Here is a 21789-nt window from a genome sequence, read left to right as displayed (position 1 = left end):
CGAAGGCACGACATTCAAGTTGTAAATAAGCCCTTCAAGACTTTACAACAAGAATTTCCTTCTCCCAAGTTCAGACCCTCTATTGAACATCATCTGAACGTGATTTAAAAAATACTCTGTGCCGATTGTGATTGGTATTATTTAGGAGAAACCGGCCGGTGTTTTGAAACTCGTAAGAAAGAACAGGAATGTCAACACATGTGCTAATGGATCAAACATTGCGAAACATGCGTGGTCATTCGACCATCGCATAGATTTTGATAATTCTAGTGTCATCGACAAAGGCTCTTTTCGTATTAGAAAAACTTTGGAGGCTTGGCACACCTCTGCTACCAGGCATGCTGATAATAATTCTAAGCCGATTCCAAACCAGTATAGTGTTCTTTTTAAACATTAGTCACCTAATTTACACATTTTTACTTTGCTTTTGTTCTTATTGCTTTTATCTCGTCTTTTTTTGCACATATTTTATCATTTTGCGTTCCATTTTTTTATCCGTCGAAGGCTGTAGATTGACAGCCGAAAGCTCATGTTCCTTTATGAATTTTTTTAGCCAGCGAACGTTTTTATCTTAATTTTGGTTAAATCATATTGCTATACATCATCAACTGACAAACCACAACGTAACATTGACTGGGACTCCGGTCAGTGCTTAACCTTAAGTACTATATGTACTATACTGTTTTCAACGAGTGATTCTGGAAAGCTGGTACACTAATCTAGAAAAAACGCCTCTTAACAGATGTCAGCAACTACCGGCGCCTTACAAACGACTTATTCACGATGGAAACGAAACTGACAAAACGGACTTCTAACGGACCGAATAATTTGACTAACAATAGACGGACCAAAAACCGACCAATTTGACTAACAATAGACGGATCGAAACCGACCAATGACTGATGACAAACTTTACACGAGTCTTTCAGCTAATACCATCATGGCTAAACTGACCGATCACGTCCAACGGACTAAAGTTATAGCATAATCGACTGACAAACACTATTCACTTGACTCTGATGATGACTTCCGCTCAAGTTTTCGAAACGTCGGTCACCAACAACAGTTCTTTTCAGAGCTACACTCACCCGGACGATCACACTATACGAACTACGGCTTTACTTTACTTTACTTATATAAACAAATACTAAATTACACGGATAGGCAGTATATTCGTCTGCTTTGATGATAACATATTCATTTATCCTTTTTCTGCTCTCTGTATATCGAACAATATTTACTTTAGTCAGAACGCATCCCCGAAACAATATGCTTTTGCTCTCTGACCCGAATGTAGGGAAGGGCTGCTAGATCCGAAGCTAAAAGAGAGTCGTTAGTGTCAAAATTGAACGGTAGTTGGTCCTGTCGGTACATAGTCCCAAGAAGCGAATTTGGAAAATAAAACGCAGCAGCTAGGATACCATACGAGTGCCAAGAAAGCGACAGCAATCTTAATAGCACTTAACAGCATTTTTTTTTTTTCCTGTCGCGCTCAAACTTCTATTCATTCAGCTCGGGCGAACATATTAAAAGAGCACTCAATTTGATTGACATTACTGGTGTTGATTAAAAAGCGGATTTTCATAATTACCTTTCCGCGCAAAATTTCCACAAGGCTAATAAAGCCAACTTAGCTACTTTTCATATAAAGCTAAGCTCTAAGAAGAAAGCGAACCGGCAGTGTTTTTTCCTTGAAATTGTTTTTTGGACGGTAAACTGCAATCATTCCAAGAATGTTTCTCGGAACGAGAATCTGTTTACACAGATGAATATTACACACACGTTGCTGAATTATGGCTGTGCATGAGGGGCAGTCAACTTGATTGACATTTCCTGTGTTGATTAAAAAAAAAACGGATTTTTATTCCTTTTCAAAACGATAATGAACACCGCAAGTTCTTTTCCAAGCAGCGCTGTTTAAAAGCAAATGTCTTCACAAAAGTCGAACAAAATTTCGGCAAGGCTAAAAATAAGTCAACTTTGCATCTCTTTTACATCTTGCTAGGGTCCAGGAAGAATGCAAACGGGCAGTGTTTTGTTCTCCTTGAAATATTTTTTGTCTTTCCGAGAAAATCAACGTTTTCGATTTGACATGCAGCCTAAATTTCGCGACTCCCAACTTGGCCAGTGGAAAGCGACCATTTTCATTCGATTTGCACGTCGGAACTACCGAGCGCAGAAAAGTTGTGATATGTCTAACTTATTGCAGAGCTTTCACTTAACCATAAAGCACAATTTCAAGAATATCCGATGAATTTAATTATTTCAAGGTGAACAAAACCAGAGTGTTCTTTGGCGTTATGAGTTAGTCGGTGGGGTAAAAAGAAATGTCTTTTGACCATGTGCCATACCTCGAAATGTTAAAAGATTCTTTATTCTAATTATAAAAGGTTGTCTTTCATTAGTGTAAAGTTTAGCTTTGGCAAATGAGTAAGCATCCGTCAAAAATTAGTCCAAATTAAATCGCTTATAAAAATCAGAAAATCACGCCACGCGTGACCAAAAATTATCGCTGTACCTTTAAACATGTAATGAAAATATTACTTCAGTTCCAATCATCGACATTACCAAGGTATAAGAATCCTAAATATGTTTACTTTCTTCAGTTTCAGGGGAAAAACTGCCAAGTTTTCCACAGACCTGTGGATTGTAAAAAATCCACAAGACCTAAAAAACAAAATATGGACTTCCATATATGGTTACCCATTTTCACTTTTAACTGCTGAAATTTCAATAAATTGGAACTTTTATTCAGCTAATTTTATTTAACTAATCATGGTATTAGAATTATCCTGATTAATTTGGGTCTTCAAGCCTTCCATAATTTTCCTTTTTGTGAATAAATAGTTTCTAAAGTAACATAATTAGATATTTAATTATCCAAGTAACTTTGGATTTGATATTACCCAGAGTACTTCAACTGCGAAATCCGCCACATTTTCCAAAACTGAGCATTATTTATTAACCTACATTTTTGGCGCGCCACATTTTAGTTCCCTGTTTGTCCTCAGATCGGCGATATGATTTTGGTAAAGGGTGATGATGATGAACTATGTAGAGCTGAAGTAATAGCTGTAAACCATCAGTTAAATCAGTTAAATCAGCAGGAGGATACTTCTTTTTAAAACATGGTAATTGGAATGACTTTTCCCGTTACAACCAGCTGCTCGGTTATGCTTGGATAAGATAATAAGCCAAGCCAAACTGTCGGCAGTTTCATTTCAGCAACATTCAAAGCTAGCCTTTCTCACAAATTAGTGGGGTATTTGGCTTCAAACGACAGCTGATTGTGGCGTCGTGGTGCCTTTTTAATGCTTCTTCATTCGTTGTTGTTGTCGTTGTTGTTGTTGTTGACGGTGCTGTTGTTGTTGGAAGGAGAACATTCGGCGTCTATGCACTGGTAAGACGCCGTTGACTAATTACAAGGCATTACTTCGCTCATCTAATAAGAGCATTTAATAATGCCAGCATTATCTTGAAATTAAAGTTACTTTTTTTCGCTTTTCGCTCCTAGCCACTATATGCAGCCCTCCGTGTTTGCTGGTGTCAAATACTTCGGATATTGTTTCCATCGACTATAGCACTACAGCTGTTCACTCCATTATTTCGGGTTTAACAAGAGCTGTTGCCATAGACGTTCATTTCAGTTTGGGCTACATATTCTGGAGTGACGTAACAGAGAAAAACATCAAACGCTTCCGCATTGACGTACCAAGCACGACGACAATTATTACTGGCATTGGAGTTTGTGATGGATTGGCGGTCAATTGGAGGACATCACAGCTGTACTGGACTGATATGACAAATGATAGAATATCGATATCAGACCTTAACGGTAATAACCAACGCAGCCTTGTTTCCTCACAACTGGAGAAACCCAGAGCAATAGCTCTGGATCTCGATAATGGGTATGCATTATTGTTAGTAATGTGTCTTTTTAGAATTTATTTCTGGTTAAAGAACCTAGGAATTTTCTCGAGCTAACAAACTTATATCACTGCGCTTATCCAAACAGTACGAATAGGTAATTCGAACATCCTAAATTTATACAAGGGCGTGATTTCCGTAACCTCAGATATAATAGGGTTATAAAAAGATATGGTTAATGACTGAATTCAGATAAGAAAAATTACAACACCTTGCTTTACCTGAATTATCTATGTTTTATGCTTCATCTCTTCCATGAGTAATAACCAATTCGATGTGTAGGAGAAATCATTATTGATGCAAGTTTACTTTCAGCTTCTCTGGGCATATTGATATGGAGTGAAATTTGTGTTCTCTCGCTGTTTTCGTATTAATTAAGACAATTGGTGGTCTAAGTTATGACATGCTGATTGACTGACTGACTGATTGATTGATTGATTGATTCATTCATTCACTTATTCATTCATTCTTTCACTGAGGTTAATGATCTGGACTGACTGGGGAGCTAACCCTAAGATTGAAAGAGCTTCACTAACTGGAAATCAAAGGCTCGTCATTGTAACAACAGATCTTTTCTGGCCTAATGGTATTGACCTCGACAAAGGAAACAAACGAATATTTTGGGTGGACGCAAAAACGGACAAGGTCGAATCGGTCGATTACAATGGCAACGACAGAAAATTACTTTTCCAACAGAGTGGCTTACATCCGTTTGCAGTTGCATTGATTTCCCCTTTTTTATTTTTCACGGATTGGAAAACGAAAGACGAGTTTCACCAACTGGACGCCTCAACTGGGAAAGTGCTTCGAAGTTATAGCATCAATGGTGGGCGTCCTATGGGCATCGTACCGTACGACAGCTCGCGACAACCAGCAGGTATTAAAAAGGAAGTTTCATGTCATGAACAGAGCTCGTTTATTTTACAGCGATTGAAAAACTGCCTGACTGACTGACTGTCTGGGTGACTGACTAATTCACTGATTCGTTGATCGGGTCGAATGATTGATGTTTTGAATGACTGTTTGACTGATTGATTAATTGATTGATTGATTGATTGATCTGCTGCTTGATTGATTGATGGATTGATTGATTGAACGATCGATTGGCTGTTTGATTGATTGATTGATTACTTCATTGATCGATCGGCTGATTGATTGGTTGACTAATTGATTGATTGATTGATTGATTGATTGATTCATGCATTGATTGATTGAAGGTCCATGCAAAGCACTGGCGCCGGTGGTTCTGGTTTGGTGGTGCAGTGTTTGGTCTGCTTTGGTTTATCACCAATTTCGTCAATTGATGTGCTTGTATCTAGTTCTTAATCCACTTTCGTGCCCAATAATGTCATTGTACCATGTACACTATTGTGCTCACTAAGTTCACTCGTGCTCAAGCCATGAGGAAGCCGGTATCACTGCGCGCCATTATGCTCGTTTACGTACACTATGTGACAAACTTTGTTTTACATTGTGTCTCTTTGAAGCCTCAAGTGCTTGTGCTGTTAGTAATGGTGGATGCAGCCATTTTTGTGTCGCAACACAATCTGGTTACGAATGCGTTTGTCCCACTGGTTTGACAGTAAAGCAAGATAACAGGACCTGCAAAGACAGTAAGTCTACTTAAAAAAGTTGAAGCATCGCGTATGACGAAGTAGAACACAGTTAATGATTTTGCTCCATGATAGCCAGTCTCAACCGAGATAACACCGCAAATTAAACCGCAATTCACAAATTAATACAGTTTAAATGGAAACAATTGTTTCTTATTGCCAAGCAGGAAACAAGGTCGGCTTTATATATATAAATCTATCTATCTATCTATCTATCTATCTATCTATATATATATACATATACAGAAAAGAAACTCCCGACTTACCTTTAAATATACCCGTGTGACAAACCTAGTTTGTACTTTTTTTTTTTTCAACCAGACGTTTATTCACGTTGTCGTCTACACGCTGAGTGGAGATTTTAAGATATCTTTGTTGAAGGTCACCTCAAAACCATTATCTCTACTCCCTCCTCGTGAGATCCAAAAAATAGCCAGCTCTGATGACTCCTTTGACAAAAAGGTGAAGAATGCATTACAGTTTGTAACCCTGTAAGGAGCTGTACAATAAGTATTTCTACATCACCGAGAGAAAAAAGTCAAATCGTCAAATCAGGAAATGTGTTTTCATACAGTTCTTGTAATTCTTATCGTAGAAGTGAAGAAGTTTATCATTTTTGCTGACGCCGACGCCAAATCGACGAACATTATTTCACTGGATGTTAACTACTTTGTGGTACAAACTTTGTTTCGTCATCTTGGAAATCAACGCCCAATTGCTTTGGACTTTGACCCAGTTGAAGAACGTGTGTACTGGTCAGACATTGCACAAGGTCTCATAATTAGCGCATTTTTCAATGCAACTGCTGTAAAAAGTTTGTTTCGCTGTAACGTGGAGAATACCGAAGGCTTAGCCATTGACCACGTGGCACGAAATATTTACTGGACTGATAGAGGGACCAATAGGATTGAAGTGGCTCGGCTTGATGGGACAAGCAGGAAACTGCTCATCAAAGATGGACTTGATGAACCAAGAGCCATAATCCTGGATGAGAGAAATGGGTAAGTGAATCGGATGCCGAAAAATTGGAAGGTCGTAAAATAACTCACTCAGCATTGCTCTCTCCTTGAGGTGAAATCTGCCGGGATAACATACGATAAATATACGTCCCGGCATTGTTTTCAAGATAACACAGCTTATAGCATTTGGTCATGCATAATGTTGCAAATATTCTACTATATATTTGAAGCGAAATTGGTTACCACAGTGGAACCTCGATTTAGCGAACCTCTATATATTTAACGAGGTCCTCCGTATAACGAATGTTGTTCTTCGATCCAGTAATAGTAAAATGTATGCAAACGAACGTACCCTGATATAACGAAACCTCGTCCTAGCGAACATCTTTCGCCAGTCCCTTGGCCCTTCGTTATATCGAAGTTCCACTGTGCATTGAATGGCGGTATATATTTATTTATCGACATATTTTCAACTCGTAGCCACCCCCAGGCGGAATAAAGTGAAATGTTGTAATTTTTGGTTTACCCAAGGAAAATGTAATCTACGGTATATTAATACATATATATTTTTTTCCCATCCTAATTGAATGACACCACTACTTAAATATTTATAATCAGCCATAAGCCGATCGATAATTTGTCCAAGGAGGAAAAACGTTTCATACTTAGGCATGCATTCGATACGGACATCGATGGATGTACTAAATTTTGCACTGCTGCGCGCCCCTTGTGTTCTTACCTTATTCCGAGTTCAATCACAAAATGTTTCCGTGTTCTTTGACGCTTTCAGCACGATGTACTGGACAGACTGGGGCGCCAGTCCAAAGATCGAGCAGGCGGAGATGGATGGTTCAGCGAGACGAGCCATTGTAACTATAAACCTTGTCTGGCCAAATGGACTTACTATCGACCAAACGACAAACCGTCTCTTTTGGGCCGATGCCAAACTAGACAAAATTGAGACATCAGACCTTACTGGTGGAAATCGACAGCTTATACTGTCATCTGGGAACAACATCCATCCTTTTGGTCTAGTGGTGTACAATAACATGTTATACTGGACCGATTGGAATAAAACGAGCGTTTCAAGATTCAATATAACTAGCGGAAATCAGGATGTGATAATAACTGGCCTGCAAATGCCCATGGACATTCACGTGTTTGATCCTTCCTTAATATTTTCGGGTAAAATATCCGCATTTTTTTCTCTTTAAACTATTAACAGTACATGGTATATGAACCTAAAATAATTATTTCCTTTTTGTTAATGCTATTTAAGAACTGTTATGCCCATTGTGGAACGGTTTTCAGCTTTCCATAGTTACCTGAGATGGGAAAAGCTAGAAACTTTAAAATAACAAAATGCAAAGGATTCAAAAATCCACTTGTTTCTTTTTTCTGGGACAATGCTTATTAAACAAATAGTACGTTTCTGAATATTTCTAATATCACGGATCTTTGTCTGACATTCTCCTTTGCGTTCAGAGACGCAAATTCTACTCGACCAGCGTCAAATACATCACAATTCTAACGAAATTCCGAGGCTCGCAAGACAAAACGCTAAATTTGGCCACTTCTTCTTTGCATCCGATTCCCCTCCGGGAAAAGGGGTTTAAATGATTTCTCTTTCCCTAGGGCCTTAAAGTCTTGTTAGAAGACTGAGATATCGAGCGTTGACTATTGCAATGCTTTATTTCTTTATCGGTAGGACCTCATGTTTGTTCTCAAGGGAATGGTTTATGCAGCGATTTGTGTCTTCTAAAACCAGGAGGATATCAGTGCGCATGTCCAACGGGTATTGCACTCAAGCCGGATGGTAAAAACTGTGATTATGATGAGGGTACTTAAGTATTTCCGCAATTAGTCACTTTTTTTGCCAAGATCATTCACTCACTAGTTTGAGTGAAATCGATGATTCGAGCTGTATCACCACCTACCTTTTTCTGCTTGCTTTTCCTATGGACACACTCTGAAACATTCTAGACTATTTGTTGCGACAGACATTCAATGATTTCTTTACTGATCACAATTTTTTGCTTTATTTTTTCCCCATTAATGCCAAGGTTTGTTTTATAAGAAAAGCTCTGAACAATTTATGATCTTTGCTGAAGCCGATTCTGGAGAAATTTACAAGGTTCCACTCCCGGTAGAGGAAAACCCTTGCTTTCCGCTCAAAATCAGCACAAACATCTCAAGACCGGTGGCAGTTGATTTCGATCCAGTGGAAGGAAAAATTTATTGGACAGACGTTACCTTAAAACTGGTGGCTAGGGCCTTCCCCAACGGGTCTTCGGAGGAAGTCATTGCGTATAATAATGTAGAGACACCTGATGGGCTGGCATTGGACTATGAGGGAAGAAATATTTACTGGACTGATGCAGGAACAAGTAAAGTTGAAGTAGCGCGGTTAGATGGATCATTTAGGAAGAGCCTTATCACTTCAAACATTGACAAACCAAGAGCTATAATCCTTAACCTGGCGGAGAGGTAATTCGGAGATGCAGAGTTTTAATTGATTTGCTTTTCAGTCCATCTTATAGTGACTATCATCTAAAATGAGTTCACTAAGTAATCTGGTACAAAAGCTGCAGCATTTGGGATAAGTATGTTTAACTTTACTATATAGACACGGGTGTTTTCAGGCCGGAATATAAAACACTCGTAAAATACAGACGAAAATACTTATATAACATCTTTCCTCCAAAGTGTTTCTCCCCAAAAACGTTCGTCAACTCACATATCATGATGCTGTTTGTTAGGTCGCTTGCAAAAAGGACTACCCAACCAATCAGATTCGAGTTGTCATCAGGATCAAAATGTCATATTTTATCCTACGAAGTTAATTAAATAGTCGATTGTGTTATTTATTGTCTTACGCCTTTTGGACCTTTAGCAGGTCAATCTTTTCGAAAATTTCCTTTACCAAAATCATGATAGCAAGTCGTTTAGACAGAAATCACTACAAATTCATTAAAATCCCAGGGAAAATCAAAATGCAATTCCAAATATTCTGTTTTATTATGATAAATCTGTTATTTAGAAAGATGTACTGGAGTGACTGGGGATCATCGCCAAAGATTGAACAAGCCAGCATGGACGGTTCCGAAAGGACAGTTCTCCTTAGCTCCGGACTTGTGTGGGTAAATTCACTAGCCCTGGATTTCGAAAACAGACTGCTGTATTGGTGCGATGCTAGCCTTGATCAAATAGAAAGAGTTGACTTCCAGGGAAACAACCGAGTGCTCATACTTGACTTATCCTCTGATAACCTGCATCCGTTTGGACTGGCCCTGACTGATAACGTTCTGTACTGGTCTGACTGGAAAAACAAGAGTTTCCACAAATACAACATGACCTCCTCTCTCAGTGAAGTATTGGTTCAAGGAATGGGAAGGCCAATGGAATTGCATATTTATGATAACACAAAAATCTTTAACGGTAAATCAGCTTCGATTTGATAAAATGTACATTCCCTGGGCGTCCTTAAACTTTCTTTGCGGCGGGGAGCGCGCGCGGGGGGGGGGGGGGAGGGGGGGAGAGGGGGGGCACCCTCTAAGAAACCGGGAGCAGATAGCCAGTCAATAGCATTAACTTCTCCCGGGGGTGGGGGGGGGGGGGGTCAAGCGCTGAAGTGTACAGGTAGAGCGAAGTGAGTTGGTGCCCATTGGCAATTCACAAAGTATGTTTTGTTAAAATGTTTGTTCAATGACTAGGTGAAAAAAGAGTGTTGTGTGAACGTACCAGACGAAAAATAACAAGGTAGCTCTCTGTTATCTCATAGGGTCCACCAGCTGTTCTCAACTGAATGGACACTGCAGCCACATCTGTCTTCCAAATCCACAAGGCCATCAATGCGTTTGTCCGGAAGGAATACTGCTGAAGCCTGATGACGCCCTCAGTTGTGAAGGAGGTAAGGCCCGGCCCAGGCGAACTGTCAAATGATGCTCGCATATTCCTATGTGCATTTTTATTAAGCAGATTCAAACCAATAATGTATGATGAGTTTCATGGGCCATAAGTTTTCGTAAGACCAACAGTAGGACATCCTGACTAACGCACAGTTCTTTCCCAAAGTCGACCATGCCACAAATCTCTATAAAGCCCTTTCCTTGAGTACATGTTCTCGGGCCGGTACATACTTGCTACGCAATGTTGTCAAGTGGAGTATGGATTCAAATGTTTTTCTTTTGTAAAATAGTGAATCGCTGCCCACAGCTTTCGGCACCAATCCACGGCAGTCTAGAGCCTTGTTCCACTTTGCCAGGAAAAACTTGCCACTTGTCCTGTGACAGAGGATACATCCTAAATGGGTCAACAACACGGACATGCAACAGCGATGGGACATGGACCGGCACTCAGACTCAGTGTAATGGTAAGTGTGCTATTGTCTCTTGATGAAAATATAGGGAAAAAATGAGAAAATCTCGATAATGGAAATGGGCAAGATATATGTGCCCGATAATGTGCAGGACAAGTTTTGATTTTTTTTGTTTCCTTTTGTTTTTGTTTTGTTGTTGCTTTTACGCCATTCCTCTCTTACGTTGAAATGAAAGAACGGAAATCCCGGCTCCCGACTAGTTTTGTTTAAAGCTAGAAAAAATTCGTTTGTCAGACGATTCTTGGCAAACTACGCATATCAGAGACTACATCTTTTCTGAGTAGATGTTACATAATTAACAAGAAGTACCTGAACATATATATCGCATCGTGAGTGTTTATATAACAATTGTATTGAAGCATGCTTTAAGTGCAAGCAACGTAGCCCTACGTTTATTCAATTAAACCCTTGCTAATAAGCACCAACGACCAAAATATTCTTGCTGTGGGTTGCAGCTGTTACATGTCCACCTTTACCAGCACCGTCCAATGGCATCCGGCAAAGTTGCACAGGGACAGCAGTGGCGTATTACAACACAATCTGCCTCTTTGTCTGCCATCCTGGATATAATGCAATCGGCTCTTCATCAAGAAAATGTCTTGAAAATGGAACCTGGAGTGGCCAAGATTTCGTTTGCCAAGGTGAAAATATTTATAACCAGATTAAGCTTACATTATCTTTTTTTTTTTTTTTTTTTTAGCAAAATCGCTTTTATGTGTTAGTTAAGAACGATAACTTTTCTTTCTCTTCAAAAGATCCAAAGGCTTGTCATTACTTGCTTGCATACCATTCATAGCACGTTTTTGTTATTTGCTAGTATTATTAAAACAAATTCGTGCATTATACTTAAAGCTGTCACGTGTGCGCCTTCGAGCATCCCTGCTAGAGCCATTCTGCTGACTGTGTCCTGTAGCAATACGTACGGATCAAACTGTGTCTTCGGCTGCCAAAGTGGATATGCAGCCTTTACGGGAATGTTACTAGGAAGTGCTTACAATCTGGACAATGGAGTGGAAACGCGATCAACTGTACAGGTACCAGTATCTGTTCCAGTACACCATACACCCTCTAAGATACTACTGAGTAACTTCCATTTGAATCACTGACAATTTGGTAAAACTTAATATAAAGAGCTGCTGATAACGAACCCCATCAAAGAAATCCTGGGAAGGTTTTATCCGAATAACCAAAAACAAACGAAAACGTTATAATGCTAGCTATGCGAGAGTCAACTGAAAGTGTGGCCTTGCAAAAAAGATCCCGACAGGCTACCGTGACATACAACATGTAATCAGTTAGAAGTTATTTCAGGACTTCGCTACATCAATTGAAGTACTTGTTGCGGTACTAAACCGATTGTTTAATATTGTTTTCTTCCATATTTCAGATATCCTTCCTCCAACATTTGGCCTCAAATGCCCAGCAAGTCCATTGCTGGTATATGCAGAACGTGGCATGTTTTCAGCAGAAGTAAACTGGACGGAACCGTTTGCTACTGATAATTCAGGAATCATGCCTACGGTAATGTCGAATTACCAACCGCCACAAAGACTCAGTCAGGGAACTCACGTGATCATATACACTGCAGAGGACCAATCAAAGAACAAAGCAACTTGTAGCTTCACTGTTAAAGTAACAGGTGCGAATTGAATATACACGAAGTTACAGATATTTACTTTTTTATAAATTTTGTATCAGCACATCTGTAATAGCAAATTATTATATAAGATATAGCATACAAAACGTGGTGTTGTATCTCACCATCTCCCTCTATCTCTGCACCAAAAAACATTGCTTTTAATATTTCTTGCTGTCTCGTCTTCATTTTGCTCGTGATGTAGTGATAAATTATTTTCCCACATGTAGAAGCTAAAGAATTTGCTATTTTCGACGGGTAATACAGTCCTATTGAAATGCTAACCAACAATTATGTGCTTATCATGTTGACGTCAACAGTTATCAATTGTACATCGCTGATGGTAGACCAAGGAAGTCCACTGCGCACGAGCAGCTGCGGTAGTCATTTTGGGGTACAATGCAAGTTTTCTTGCATGATTGGTTATCGTTTGAATGGCTCATCAACAGTCACGTGTGTTGCCCCTGGCAGCAGACCTCCTGGATCATGGGATAACCCGCTGCCTATATGTCAAGGTAAGTTATACAGATGACAGCCTTCATAGAATCAAACGATCCATTTTATTTTTACCCTCTGAATAATGCTCAATAGAGTTAAAATATATTGACATTCATCAAGCTGGGACATCAACCACGGAGAAATAACAGGGTACGTATCCTTGTAATATTTGGTTGTTTAATTTTTATTTGACAAGTTTGGCTCAATGGTTGATGTGCTGGACTCAGGAACTTGCATTTTGTGAGGTCTATGCGATGTAAGTTCTTCGCAGAACTAAGAACTGATCTTTTCGTTTATTTGTAGCCATAACATGCCCTTCTCTGCCTTCTCCATCTAATGGAGTTAAGACCGGCTGTACTCATATCGGATCAGAAACTTATAACACTCATTGCAGTTTCACATGTAATATTGGCTACACTCTAATTGGTTCACCGACTAGGCGGTGCCTAGAAAATGGGACTTGGAGTGGAGACATGCCTTCTTGTCAAGGTTAGTAAAATACAACCCTTTACGATCAACGGCTGTTAGTAATTTAGTTTTAAAAGCTGTAAAACACCCGAGGCACAATGACTCACATTGGTAGGAACATACCTTCTCCATTTCATAGTTAAAGCTTTCTGTAAGCCATTGCCGATTACGACTGATTGTTTCACACTAGCTAAAGCAAAGAGACAAAGGAAAGAAAGAATATACCAGAAACAGCTGCTTCTTTGTGGAATAATGGAAGTCTGTCGGAAACAGTTACACAGTACAGGATTGAAGAGTGCATTACATCAAGTTTAAAGTTCTTAATCTCAGGAATAGTCCTAATACAAGCATCACCTTAACATTTACGCTTCCATAAATTCATATTTTCTTTTTTGTTGTTCGTTTATTTTAGTAATCAATTGCGGCGCACTCACTCCTCCAGCGTTTGTTGTCATTTCTCCACCTTCGTGCCAAGTTGGCAGTAATTATAGCCAGACATGTCGATATACTTGTGAAAGACCCGGATACGTTCTCGAGGGAATTTCTGTACGAGTGTGTGATAATAACGGACAGTGGACTGGGTCGAACGATACACATTGCAGAGGTAAAGTTAGCTAGCTTACCCTAGTGTAGAGTAACGTATGGTTTGTTTTTGCTTGTTTTCTTTTCTTTTACCTGCATCTGCTTATTACCAGTATATTTCAATATTTTAATATTTTAACATTGAAATACGATGAATTTTTTGCAAATCATTTAGAGGAAGTCTTAGAGCTTTTTCTTGTACTGCATCGGAGTTATGGAATTCTGTTCCAGAAGACGTCAAGAAAGCTAATACCGTCAAAAGTTTTTAAACTAAACTGCAGATCTATTTTTTTTACTAAATTAACTAGACTGTTATTTTTCATAAGTTATACATAGACAAGTAAAAACAAACAATATAATCTCCCGACGTTTCGGCGACCTCATGACGCCATTATCAAGGGTACAAATGAGAATTAAATTAACAAATGCGAGTTCAAGAGTTATAACTAATTTACATAGCGGAGGTGGCTGCACAAATGCTTTAGCACGGATAGAATCCATTTGCACCTTCAAACTCGGTGGTAATTGTTTGATGTAAAGCATCTCGTTTACAAGACAATCGAATTTGTTCATGCATTTCTTGAGAACTTTGAAACAGCTAAGGAGGTCCTCAGGGACAGCACCCGCGTGGTCGTTGTCATAGTGCTTGCGTGCTGAAGATGACGTGCTTTTATGGCCATCCACGCGGGCATATAAATGCCCGCGCGTGTAGCCAACATAGCTCTCTGTATCACACAGGTTACATTTAAACTAGTACACTACGCACTGTTGATTAACCAGCTGCGGTTTGAGTAATTTGTTTAATTATTTAAATTAGTTAGTTAGTTTTTTTTTTTTTTTGCCGTGTTTTCACGAGAGAGGTTTACTTCGGTTATTGCTTACCGAAGTTTCGTAGCCAAACCGCAGTTATCAGAGAAGCTGTTTACACGGAACTAATTAACTAAAATAAGCCGCATACAACGGACGGTTTGAGGGTTTCTCGGAAAGCAAGTGCTGCAATGTGGCACAGAAATTATCGGAAAATTATAGAATTTCTGACTTTACTCCAATGCCGAACGCAGGTCGTTGTCAATTTGTTTGCGATGATGGCGGGCCAAAGTCTACTTAAATGTAAGGCTTTGTAGATAAATACCGGAAAGAAAAAATTGATATCTCGCTGAGCCTCTTCCCGCAAAAAAAAAAAAAAAAACCTGAAACGGCATCTGCCGCGGAGCCCGGGCTAGGTAAACGTTTACCAGTACTTCTTTTTTATTTGGGGCCGCCTAAAATTCTAACATTTGTTTTCCTTCTCCATAGACATCAATTATGACTTTTTTCTCTTTATTTGTGGTAGGTCTTCTTCTAGTTGCGCCTGCCGGTACACTGCCATTAAGCTACTGAACTTCTAACAAAAAGGAAACGCTTACGGCACTGGCGATGAACAGGAAACAGCAGTCCGGGATTTCTTTGCCTAAGCATGAGTTTATTTTAGCTTTTTTGGCCCGTTGACCTGAAACTTACTTATATTAGGAGGAATCTTTGTCTCCTCTTTACGCGCTGAACGCGTGAACACTGGCTGCCAAGATGTCGCGGCAATGTTTCCTCGGTTTCTGTCGGGTACTGAGCTAACCATGATGAGGCGTTCAACTGTCGACAAACATAAGTTGGCTTACTTTTGATTTTGCCGCCATTTACCGAGGTTTGCTACCGTGTTACCTCGATTAAAAATTTCACTTCAAAAAAGCTTCCCTAGCCTTACCGTAAGGCCAGGGAAGCTTTGTTAATTCAAAAAGGCAGAACAATTGATCCTAATGGTCTGAACATCCGCGAGGAAACATATTAATTGTTTCCATTTGTTTTCTTCTATTATGTTCTTTTATCATGTTATTTTATTTTACCGTATGCTTTTCTTTAATTTACACTGTCAATTACTTTTGCGTATTTCCGGTATTACGTGAATATCGGCTACATAAAAATACGTACCAATGTAAAATTTTCCCTTGTACCTGAAGAAGGCTGGTTTGGCCAGCCCAAATATAGTACACCTTCAAAAAGATCATCCTACGTTGTGTCGGTTTTTGCTTTTGTATTCTTCATTTTATACGTAAAGCCGATTAGATCACTATTGATCCAACGTATACCAGCAGGATCATCATTCCGGTTGCTTGCTTAAACATTTTGTAGTCACTTGATATAGTAAACGGGTCATTTTGCAATTTATGTGCGTTGGCTGTTGGGCTGGCGTTACATATCTTCGCAACGCAGTGCTGACGGGCCCCAAGAAGGGCGAAACAGCTGTCCACTGTTGCGATCCTACTTTATCGGTTCTTGTCATGTTGGTGTCTCGAAACGTTTTTCACGTAGTATCAGCCTTGCAGTCTATTGTTTGTCTTCACACATTTTTATGGCTGATCAGATCTCTTGTAGATCCTACTTTGGGAGCGTTTATCGTATGCGGTCCCTTGTAGTTTCTGGTTTCTCGTGAAGACACCGGCTTGGTTAGTTAGTGAGTTAGTTATTTTTAGGCGCGTTGAGTTGAGAAATGCGCCCTAGAAAAATGTAATTATTATTAGTAGTATTATTGTAAGTATTATTATTACTATTATTGTAGTCATCATTATCATCATCATCATCATTCTCATAAATTTCTGTCTTGTTAGAGGTCACCAACTTAACCATCATGTTCCCTTATAATTTCTAGGGTACTGGTTATCAACTACTTTATATCTTTGATTGGTTCAACCATTTTTGTCCGTTAAAAAGTTGAATCTTTTTTGTCGTTTACAGATATTTCTCCGCCTTCGTTTAATGGCACCTGTCCCAACAACATGGTGTTCTATGCTACTGAATGCTCGTCCAGGGCCTTACTCCTATGGAATGAACCAGTGGCGACTGACGACTCTGATCACGTGTCTGTCAGCTACCCTGACATTCGTCCTCCAGTCAACCTTAGTATTGGTCTGTACAACATACTGTATTCCGCGATAGACAGCAGTGGAAACGGAGCTAACTGCACTTTTATTGTGCAAGTAACAAGTAAGTCAATCTTTCTGTCTTCAAGAAACTATGGTAAATAAATATAATACCAAGAAATATTATAATTAAGCTTGATTAATGGTTCGGCTTCTCTCTAAAGACAGAACTGAACTTCTGTTATTCACAGGAAAGTCCTGTACTGTTCTTCAAGCACCAATACACGGGGCCATAACTTCTCTTTCGTGTGGATTTTTATTTGGTTCCCTGGCTTCCTTCTCTTGTGATAAAGGATACCGAATGGCTGGGTCTCGACAGCGCTCGTGTAGAGCAGACGGAACATGGTCAGGTGACACAAGCCTTTGTAACAGTAAGTGACTACTACTCACTTCTTTTTGATCTGCATATATATATTTTGACGCAAAACTGAAATTTCGTGTAGCACTGTTAAATCATTGTAGGAGAGTATTATATTGCAATTGATTGCTCGCGACATTCAGTAACTTGTTTCTTCCATGCATAATACCTAATTGTATCTTTTTGGAGCGCTTCGGCTAAACAGGCTCGATTAGTGTCTCGATAGCCTAAACCATGGTCTGAACCATCATCTGAAATACCGCCGAAGCGTACCAAAAAGATACGATTATGTATGAGAATCTGGTTGACGTATGCAAAGATAAATGACTTAACAACATCGCTCCCCATTTTTAAAAATCTTCTTAGACTTTATTTTAGAGAGTAGTTTTTATTTTTAATTTTTTATAATTGTAAACGTTAATCTCTATGTATAGAAATTTAATGTAGTCTTAATTTACGCAGGGCCCCTTTTGATACCAGCCAAGTGCTGATTGGGCCACCCTGCCTAAATAAAGTTGACCTTACCTTACTCGCTCGAACAATTACTGGATGTTGTTTTCCGTTATATCCAGAATAATCAAGTGTAAGTGTTATCGGCTGAGGCTGATAACATCTATAGTGACCTTGGTAAGTCTGGATATCACGAGAAATCGAACTTGGTAATTGTGTTTATACCTATTGAACGAACATAGCTTTCATCCAACTCTTAGTGAAATCAATTTAATTTGAAGGCTGACTGGCCAATTCATACTTTGTTAAAACTCTTCTGTTCACCTGTTCGTGATAATTATCCCCTTTATTCATTCTACTTAAACTTTCACGGCTTTTTCAGTGGATTTTTTGGAAACTGAGACCCTACGGTTTAATAAGCGTAGGTGGATATGAATGCAAGTGCAATTAAAGATTTACACTACGGCTGATATTTGAAAATTCTATCAAGCGTGCACAAGCCTTTAAGGGAGTGCAATTTGAGAGAATTTACAAATATCAGGAGTAGTGTAAATCCTTAATTATTCGAACCTTCCTACGATTACTCATTTAATATATGACAGACAAAATTAAAAAAGGCCACGCGTTAATTTGAAGTAGTTTTCTCTCTTGAGGAATACACTTAGCGTTTAAATGCTCTTATTTTTAAACAAATAAGATATCCTCGACCGTGCTTGCTCCGTTATCAAGTACGGAAGTGAAAGAAAGCGAAAGACGAACCGCTAGCTATCGAACTCCAACTCATTAAGCTTTATGGAGGAACAAAGCAACTTTTTCTTATTCCAAAGCTTTGTGCAAGAGCCCCAGTTATCTTTCAAAATGGTTCGTAATTCGAGTTTCCTTCCTTCCAGTTGTTAGGTGTCCAACAATTACAGCGCCAACATATGGAGAGGTATTTCCGTATCCATGCACGTCGATCTCTGGTGTAAATTATGGAACAGATTGCTTCTTCATGTGCAATGTCTCTGTTGGTTACCGACTGGAAGGTGCAAAAAACGTATCCTGCAATGAAATTGGGTTTTGGAGTGCAGATACTACCAAGATAATATGTAGAGGTATCTAATGTAGATGTACTTTTGTACGTGGTTTATTTACCTGATAAACCAGGGAAAGTAACGTATCTTAATCATTTTCGTCATTTAACAGTTTCATGTTTCTCCGAGGTAGCAGGTGCACGAGACCATCACGCTCTCTAACCAACCTGCTTGTTTTTTGTTTGCTTGTTTGTTTTTTGTTTCTTTTTTCCTGGTGATTCTTCAGCTCCACCATTCCCCAGTCTTTCTCTTCTCCTCGACCTTTCTATGCGAAAATTCCTTTCTGAAAATCCCCGACCTTTTCTGCCTTCAGCCTCACTCTTGACCATCCACTTTTAATTCTGATATCCATGCAACCTAGTGTCCTCATAGTCCCTCGTTTTTCTTATCTTCCATGTTTTGCAGACGAAGCAGGGCTAGCTCTCAAGCACACTGAGATAAATAGGCCCTTCAACTACAAAAAGATAGAGATCCATTACTATCATCGGCCGTACTCATTATGCTTGTTACATACTGACCCTCGTCCTCACCAGATTTACCACATAAATCCCTAAATTCCATACTGTATAGACATTATTATCTGCTTGAAACGTATTTTATTTCTAATTGTGCAATGATAATCAGTACTGTTCTTCGGTATCCATTTAATAAGACTTGTCGTTAAACGGCTATCTGAGTTGTCATTCAGTACAGCTTACCTTCTTGCTGACCTTTTGTCCTTTTGCAAACCACCTATCATGCTAAACGTTGTTCTTCTTGGTCCATTCACATCCACTGACGTAATCAATATACTCCTTATCTACTTTGCTCCTCGCAGCACATTACAAGCTCGGTGCTTAACGAACACAATCCATTTCGTTTGCACATTGGGGAACGCTATAGCATTATCAGGCGTCTTACCAGTTATCTTATCGGCCGCAAAACCTCTCGTTAGCTTTAGTTCACCCCGCGTGATGAACTCACTGCCATTACTGGTTGGATTTGGAGCCTATTGCTTTTCTCCAGAGCATATCTGACTCCCCTTGTATCAAGCTTCTACGGGAGTAAGTGATATCGGCTCCCAACAAAACCCCCAATCATACAGAACAAGTTCATCTAATAGATTTACACATAACTAATTCACTTCTGGAATCATCCTCTCCGCCAAGAGAGATTAGTTTCCAATAATCTTTCCAAACTACCACTTAACAGATGTTCAACCTCCCAGTATTCAATGCCCACACGATGTGGAGATTCCCACAGAAACTGGACAACCATTTGCAAGCGCGACGTGGCAGGTACCAACCCCCACCGACAACTCTAACGAGTCCGTAAGCCTCAGTGGTTTGCTTCCGCCCCAAAAGTTGGATGTTGGCAATAAGCACATCACATACATAGCGACGGATTCAGCTGGGCTCATTGGAAGCTGTACATTTTCTATTTATGTCAGAGGTAGGGTATGTTTTATCTTAAAGTCATCGAATTCCAATTCTAAACGTGCTCATCTTTTGGAGCTGTTGCTTTACCCATTTCAGCTCTAATAGCAGGAATCCACAAGATTGGATTAGAATTTCGATTTCCAACTTTCCGTTCAAGTTCTCAAAAAAAAAAAAAAAAAAAAAAAAAAAAAGGCAGAGAAAGCTATGCAGCCCCCACTTTTATGTGTCTCTTGATGTCACCCATTTACAAGGCGTAAAGCGATTAAGAGCTGAATATGTTTTATTTATACGAGGTTCTTTTTACAGAATCCCAAGTGTTATATAGAAAAATCAAAAAATTTCATCGCTACTCTTTACAGAAATTGTTCATAACGTCAACAATTCTTATCTTCTCAACTCGCTTAATAATTGTTCCCGTTTTCTTCTTTAAATTTTCTAGAAAATTAAGGATGACTCTTAGCATCTCAGCTGAATAACTTTGTAAATTGCATTATCTTATCAACGTCCTGATTTCAATTAAATAACAAAAATGCGGGTCATTGAGCTTGCTTCTAAATTGTAAGCACTTTAAGCGAATATAAGGGCTGTTTCTACCAGGCTAAGCTGTTGCTATTGTAACCATTTACGCGAAAAGATGTGCAAACCTTTTTTTACCAATGAATCGGTATTCTGTTTGAGATTTCTTACTGTAGAATGAACTGATTAAGAGTGATAGTATTGGTGCATCAATTTATAAGTACTCAAAACAGCCGCAAACTGTTGTTAGGCCACCTAAATCGTCTATATAACAAAATTCTCGGTTTTAGTTGGCTCTCCACGCACCTGACTGTCATTCAGTTGGCGTGCGATCGCGAAGATGCTTAATAACAGGTGCGTATCCAGTTACAACCTTTTGTAACTATATACCTGTGATTGGACGCTCCGACATCCACGCAACAATTAGCTAGGCGCGCTTTAAAGACTTCCTCCTCTACTGTTTGTAGCACTTCTTCATCTCAAAATTTGTTGCTGGTACCATTAATTAGTAATTAGACCACAGGCCGTAAATTCATTAAGAGATGGTGCTCGTAATTTCAAATGGGCCTTGCCAACGCCATTAGACCAGACCAATTATGATTTCTGGCTACCATATTAATAACCCATCTTCAAAACATCATTAAAACATTTTATGGACATTTTTAAAGCCCTGGACCATTTAATATTTTATCATGTAAAGTTTTCAATGTCTTGTTTTAATTGTTAGACTTGCTCTAATGCTTTGCTTTTTTAAAATTTTAATGTGTCTCATATTTTATTTATTTATAACTTTTTTTTTACATTACCGTTTTATATTTGAGAATCTTTCTATGTTATCGATTTTCAATAGTTCATCTTTTTATTCTGAAACTATTTATATGAGGGCCACTGGTTTCTCAGTTGCTAAGGTTATGTTGTACCCACAATAATTATAAGTAACGTTGATTATCATCATCATCATC

General features: G+C 39.1%; 1 pseudogene across 1 annotated transcript in view; it reads left to right on the top strand.

Annotated features, from left to right (window-relative positions):
- The window catches only part of LOC110069726 (uncharacterized), a 29667-nt pseudogene that overhangs the window by 2211 nt on the left and 5667 nt on the right, over nucleotides 1–21789 (top strand). Inside the window, exons 3-22 of the transcript XR_016204429.1 lie at nucleotides 3515–3908; nucleotides 4407–4804; nucleotides 5415–5540; nucleotides 6136–6541; nucleotides 7290–7684; nucleotides 8208–8339; nucleotides 8563–8986; nucleotides 9540–9937; nucleotides 10281–10409; nucleotides 10698–10871; nucleotides 11333–11518; nucleotides 11730–11911; nucleotides 12265–12516; nucleotides 12834–13028; nucleotides 13315–13500; nucleotides 13892–14083; nucleotides 16828–17076; nucleotides 17204–17383; nucleotides 18711–18914; nucleotides 20085–20324. The product of XR_016204429.1 is annotated as an uncharacterized LOC110069726 (transcript). The remainder of the gene's footprint in view (nucleotides 1–3514; nucleotides 3909–4406; nucleotides 4805–5414; nucleotides 5541–6135; nucleotides 6542–7289; nucleotides 7685–8207; nucleotides 8340–8562; nucleotides 8987–9539; nucleotides 9938–10280; nucleotides 10410–10697; nucleotides 10872–11332; nucleotides 11519–11729; nucleotides 11912–12264; nucleotides 12517–12833; nucleotides 13029–13314; nucleotides 13501–13891; nucleotides 14084–16827; nucleotides 17077–17203; nucleotides 17384–18710; nucleotides 18915–20084; nucleotides 20325–21789) is intronic.

The sequence above is a fragment of the Orbicella faveolata genome, unplaced genomic scaffold (genome assembly GCF_042242905.1).
Source record: "Orbicella faveolata isolate gen_17 unplaced genomic scaffold, um_ofav_v1 contig_48, whole genome shotgun sequence".
Classification (NCBI taxonomy): Eukaryota; Metazoa; Cnidaria; class Anthozoa; order Scleractinia; family Merulinidae; genus Orbicella; species Orbicella faveolata.
This window is presented reverse-complemented; position numbering and strand designations above follow the sequence as displayed.